We start from the raw sequence: 6,673 nt of genomic DNA, 5'->3' as shown, positions 1-6,673 counted from the left end.
CGCCGCCTCCTCCCGCTCGCTGGTCGAAATCCCAAGTCTTCCTGTAAAAGGAACAGTCTGTGTGAACCGTCTCATGTCCCCCCCGCTCCTGCCCACGGCCCCCCTTCCACCCGCTGCACATTGGCCTCAGCCCCAGTTTAAAGGGACCAGTGACCTCACTGGCAACAGAAAACCGTGGGAAAGAGATGGGACTGATAAAGCCTTGAGTTGTTTCAGGGAAAAATCAACATCCAGCCCCACACGCACACACATGTCTGCCCGGCTCGGCGCGGGGCTCGGGGTTCGGATGGAGAGCGGCTCGTTCGGTTCGGGGACGCCGCTCAAAAGGGGCCGGGATCAATCGGCGGCCACCGGCGAGGGCCGGGTGGCAGCGGTGGCACCGCGCTCGGGCCGGGTCTGGTGCCACCGGGAGCTCGGCTCCCTGCCACGCTCCCACAGCCTTGGAGCCTCCTCAAGTGCCAGCTCCCGGCGCTGCCAGGGCGTTTGACACCTACCCTGCGACACAAAACGGCCGAAGCCCAACTTTAGGCTTTGTAACGCTGGGATGAATCGCTGTTTTCTGGTCTTTTTCCACAATGCTGGAAACTTTAACCCACAGCCCAGCACCGAGCAAGCATCTCCCTTTCCCTGCTCCGGCAGGAATCTGTTTTTCAGAGCCCTGCTGCTGCTAAAATCCCCCAAGGCAGCAAAAACGTGTGCGTGTGGGAGAGAGACAGAGAGAGGGGAGGAGGGAGAGCGCTGAAGTGGAGGTTCCCAGTACGAAAATAATGCCTTTTATTTTGAAGAAAATAATCAGCGCTGAGATCTGGCAGCACGTGGGTTTCCCAAAGCCCTTCTGCAGAGACCGTGGCGGCGATAAGAGCCCGTCGCCGCTCGGGCCAGCCAAGCCGCCCGTCTCCCGTGGCCTCCCGGGGTGCTCTCCCTATCTCCCTCAGCCATCTCTGCCAGCTCACCCACCGAGGTGTCTGCGACTCCCCAGCAGCTCCGGAAAAGCCAAATCCCTGCTCCTGCCTGCCCTTCGCCCACGCCTGCCCCAGCTGAGCAAAACACAGACCCCTCCTGAGCAGTTTTTGGGACTGAACCACACCATCCTCCCTCCTGAAGGGAAGCAGCAGGGACCTGAAGCAGCCGTCCTGGGCTGGAGTGGAGCGCTGAGATCTTGGCAGTGTTTGTAAACTGAAAAAAAAAGGAGTAAAACCTTTGCTTTGGGTCACGGCGCTTTGTTACTCCAATTCTGGTGTTTTGTTTTCACTGTGAGAAGTGGTCAAGAAGCCGAGCTGTTATTAGCTTACATTTCCAAATGAAAAGTTACTTTGAACCAGAAGAATTAGAAAAGTGTTATTTTAGCAGTTTTGAGACCCGCTCCTCCTCCCTTTCCAAAGTGATTTCAGTTAGAAACACATACATCTCCAAACCAAACTTCCCATAAACATGTGTTTTTGAGAGATTAATACTCTTTCCACTGATAAAACCACTTAAATGGGATCCTGAGATTGGTTGTTTCAGGCTCTTGCTCATATCACAGCGAGCCTGAACCAAGCCGAGCCCAGACCTGCCACAGAGGAACACTTTTCTTCTCCATTAGGAAGGAATTCACTGTCCAGACTCCATCTTTTCTGGGCCCTGTCTAAGCATCATTATCTGGGTTCAATTGAAGTGTAATTGGCAACATGTTTTTCTAGGATTACACTTCATTATGAACAGAGCAGGGGCCCCCAAACCCACTTCTCCTGTAATCGGATCCGTTCTCCAGCCTGTGCTCCTGGAGAGTCGTTTCTAATCGACCCCAGGGATCCCAGGGGGGATTGTGAGGGACATCTGAGCCACCCCAGATGGAGCAGGGACCCCTCATGGGATGGTTCAGTGGAGACAACACGGAAGGATTAAACGGGTTTAGCTCTGTGAGGGGAGCTGATTTTGGGAGTGTCACCCATGTCCCACGGGAGGGAGCAGCCAGACCTCCCCCACTGCAGGCAAGGGGTGCAGAAATGGGGGTTCTGCCCCTCCTGGCCTCTCACTGAACATTACAGCCAATTCCCACGGCACAGTGACCCCGAGAGCAGAGCCACGAGCAGTGGGTGACCAACCTCTGCCCACAGCTGATTTGCTCTTCCCTGGAGAGCTCCAGGCTTTGCCACAGCCAAGCCAGGGAATTATCAGAGGAAATCTCTCCCCAAGCCCTGAATTAACAGCGCTGGCCCCGTGCTCAGGGCTGTTTCCCCTCTGCAGTCACAGCAGGCATTGCTGCAATGCCTGTGGGACCCCTGTGAGACCCTCAGGGACTCAGGAGCTGCTGAGAGCTGTCCCCTGCTCCGGCTGGCTGTGCCTCTCCGTGGTGGGAACTGTTTCCAGAGGATGGGTGTCACGAGGACGGGGCTAAGCCATCCATCACACCCAGCACTAATTGGCTACCCTGCTTCAGAGGCCAAGGAATAAGTGAGCTGCAAAGATTGATGTCCCTTCCCTGCAGCAGGAAAAACTCTCCGGGCCAGGGCTGAGGGTGGATCCCTGCCAGGAACCTGGGATTGCCTGTGCCAGGCCTGTCCTGGGGGTGAAAGGCTCCAGACAAAGTGTCCCTGGAGGGGCAATGGTCAGCCCAGGCACCAACCCCCCTCCCAGGCCGGGACCACGCTGCTGCCTCCCCTCCCTGCCTTCCCAGCTCTGGGAAATGTCCCAGGAGAGCGGCCAGCTGTGAAAAGCTGCAGCAGCTGGAATGTGGGAGGCAGGGCAAGGCTTCTGGAAAGCCAGAGGCAGCCGAGGAGCAGGACTTATCTGTTACCTCCCCGTGAACTGACACCTCTGGTTTAACCCCGTGCGTGCCTGGAATGCCCTGTCCTCACATCTTCAGTCAACATCACCTCCTAACCTCAGGTCCCACAGCTGTAATTTCCAAGGCAGAGGCCTCACAGGGATGCTGGACAGGATCCCTGGCTGTGGACAGGCTGCCTCTCTCTGCGGCTAAGCAGATCCATCCCGGGCGGGAGAACCAGGCAGGGCTTTCAGGAGGTGATTTGGGATGAAAGCGTGGAGGGATGAATACGGTATCACCTCGGTGCTCTGTCAGATCTGGAGCAGGGCCAGCAGAGGATTGTTTGCCGTGGCTCTGCTCCAAGCCAGAGGCACCACAATCGCAAACTCCCCCCCACTTCCCCGGCCCACGCAATCCAGAGCCCGCCCAGCCGGCTGCTACGGGCAGTCCAGGGGAGGGAAAAACAACATTTTCCCACAAACCCGTGGCCTCACCCTTCCCCAGGCAGGGACAGGGAGCTGGAATTCGGCGCTGACCTCACCACCCTGGCAGGGCTGTGTGTGTCCTCACACCTATTGCCCCACGGCAGGTCTGGGAATGTGGCTCAGCCCTGCGATCCCGTGGGATGGGGCTCCAGAGGCTGCACCTGCCGAGCTCACAGCTGGGACACCCTGCAGCTGCTGCTGTCCCCTTGAGTCTGTGCCACCCTGTGTCACCAGGGCAGTGGGGCCGAGGGACAGGATCAACATCCTGATGGTTTAGCATCACACACCACCAGTGGGTTGTGCCTCAGTTTCCCTACCCATAATGGTGCTGCTGCACTGGGCACTCACTTTACAGAGAGGCCACAATGAGTGATAATTGACATTGCACCAAACCTGCCCACAGACGGGGTCACTGCGTGTCCAGGAACACCCTGAGGTCAGGGCTCCCCTGTGGCCACCCAGAGAGGACTGAGGTCTTGTTGCCACTGGACACTGGGCTGCTCCTCTCTGGTATTTTGTACCCAGAGAGGGTGGTGGGGACAAGGTGAGGGTGGTGAGGACAAGGTGAGGGTGATGGGCACAAGGTGAGGGTGACTGGACAAGGTGAGGGGGGTGAAGACAAGGCGATGGTGGTGAGGACAAGGCGATGGTGGTGAGGACAAGGCGATGGTGGTGAGGACATGGTGAGAGTGGTAGGGACAAGGTGGTGAGGACAAGGTGAGGGTGATGGGGCACAGGTGAGCTGCTGTGGCACAGGATGGTCCCCATGACCATCCTGCAGCCCTGGGTTCTGTGGCTCTCACTCTCAGGGATGGATGAGCCAGCCCTGGAGGTGCCAGCCCTGCTCCCACCTCTGGAAAGCCTTGGATGGCCCTAGGGCTGCACTCCTGCTAGGAAACAAGAGGAGCTGGGATGGGAAAACCCGTGGCTGGTGAGGCAAGGTCCTGGCCTTCCCCCGGGGCCAGTCCCCAGGGCTCCGGGGAACACAATGCCTTTGTTTGGGACTTGGCCTGCGCCAGGAGCCCTTCCCTCCCTCGCTCAGCCCCAAAACACCAACCCTTCAAAAGGCCTGTCCTCCCTCCCCTTCCCGCAGCAATGCTAATGTGCCAGGCCTCTTCTCATGAACCCTGGGAGAGATCGGGCTGGTAGACAGTTTCAGCACTTGTTAAATGTGTGTTTAGCGATCTTGTGAGTAGACAAGAACAAATACAAACAAGCCGGGCTGGAGAGCCCCTGCCCCTCCGCCCTGCCTGGAACGCAGCAGCCCCGAAGCCTTTCTTCTCTAACCACTTCAAACTTTCATTTCTTCTGAAGCCACAACAAGGCACACTTTGTAAAGCAAATGAGTAAACAGCAACTTTCAGCTTAAAAGGAAAACAAGGGGGAGGGACTGTTTTTAATTACTGGTTTTTAAAAAGGGCTTTATTCTGTTAATTGCTTTCTGTTGTAAAATGTTCTCCTGCGCACAGCCCTGGTTCTAGCTGCGTCGCTGCTGGCCAGATGGCACTGCAGAGGCAGTGACAGCATGTGCCTGTGCTGCTTGGCTACACAAGTGCCTTTAACATTCACAGACATCACCCCCGAGCCCTCGCAGCCTCCTGGAAGTGACACGAGGCACCGGGCCTCGCTCAGACGTGCAGCTTTGGCATGTCCAACCCCCATCACTTCCAAAGCATCGGCACGCACGGAAAAGCCTCTGCAGCGTTTCGGGGCGAGCTCCCGAAAGGGGCTAATTGCTGCTGATTGCCTCGGCTGCAGTGTCACCGATGTTCGTGCGAGGTGCTGAGCTCAGCCCGGTCCCACCCTCGGGGTGGTGGAGCTGAGGGTCTGGCGTGCGTGGAGGCATCTGGGGCTCCCCGTGTGTGTGTGCGCAGCCCTGGCGATCACAGCCAGCCTGGGAGACACCCCGAGCCCGGGGAAACAAAACAGATGGATTGGAAACACAGAGCTCAGGGGTGTGATGGTGTTCACAGGGGTCTGAGGGTGAGGGAAGAGACGAGGATCTGACTCCGTGTTTCAGAAGGTTTGATTTATTGTTTTATGATATATGTTATATTAAAAGTATACTAAAAGAAGAGAAGAAAGGATTTCATCAGAAGGCTGGCTAAGGATAGAAAAAGAATGAATAACAAAGGCTTGTGACTGACCAGACAGTCCGGACAGCTGGACTGTGATTGGCCATTAATTAGAAACAACCACATGACACCAATCACAGATGCACCTGTTGCATTCCACAGCAGCAGATAATCAATGTTTGCATTTTGTTCCTGAGGCCTCTCAGCTTCTCAGGAGAAAAGATCCTAAGGAAAGGATTTTTCATAGAACGTGTCTGTGACACAGGGGTGCACGGGAGGATCCAGAGCAGCAATGCCACCAGTGAGGTTGTCACCATGCTGGGGACAGACGGCACGGGGAAGGGACAGGGAGAGGTGGCAGCAGGAGACTCTTCTGCAATTGGATTGGCCCCAGGAGGGGGAGAGTGAGGGAAGGAAATGGAGCAGGGATGGCATTGGGCTCCTGGCACATGGAGACCCTGAATTCTCACTGCACTCTGGGTGCTGCAGGAGCTTCCACAAGGCCATGGATGCTTCAAAAGGGACCCAGGCAGTGAGGGGAGGAGGGAGAGAGGTTTGTTCCCCCTGTGGAGCTCACAGGAGCACACACTCCTCCCTCCCTTGCCGGCCTCCAGGAGGGAGAACAGACATGTCTGGGGAAACAGGGACAAGGAGGCTCCCAGTCTGCAGGGGAAGGGATCATCCCCCAGCCCTTCCAGCACAGAGGAGGGGAAGTGCACATCCAGAGGGCTTCCAAAGCCACCAGCCCTCTGCCACAGAGGCCCCGGGGTCAGGGATCACGCAGAGTTCAGGGCAGGGGCAAAGCAGGGGCTGCCCCGGGGGGAAGCTGCTCCCTCCGGCATTTCCAGCTCCTGGCTTTGCCTCCTGGCACAGCCTCTCCCCACTTGGAGTGTCCCCCACCACCACACGCTGCTGTTTTCCATGCTGGTGCTTCTCACAGAGTCATTAAAGCTGCGAGAGACCCTTAAAATCGAGTCTAACCATTAACCCAGCAGCGCCATGCTCTCCATTAAACCCTGTCCCCAAATGCCACATCTGTTTTTTTTTGAACACTTCCAGGGATGGTGATTCCACCACTGCCCTGGGCAGCTCATTCCAGTGCCTGACCACCTTTTCAGTGATTTTTTTTTTATTATTATCCAGGCTAAACTTCCCCTGATGCTGTTTCCTCTCATCCTGTTCCCTGGGAGCAGAGCCTGACCCCTCTCCTGGCTGTCCCCTCCTGTCAGGGAGTTGTGCAGAGCCAGGGGATCCCCCCTGAGCCCCCTTTTCTCCCAGCTCACCCCCTTCCCCAGCTCATCCGACTTCTGCTTTGGAGCTGCTTTGATCAGGAAATCTCCTAAAAAACAAGCTCAGGAGAGAGC

The sequence above is a fragment of the Geospiza fortis genome, unplaced genomic scaffold, assembly GCF_000277835.1.
Source record: "Geospiza fortis unplaced genomic scaffold, GeoFor_1.0 scaffold432, whole genome shotgun sequence".
NCBI classification, from domain to species: domain Eukaryota; kingdom Metazoa; phylum Chordata; class Aves; order Passeriformes; family Thraupidae; genus Geospiza; species Geospiza fortis.
Note: the sequence above shows the minus strand (reverse complement) of the source record.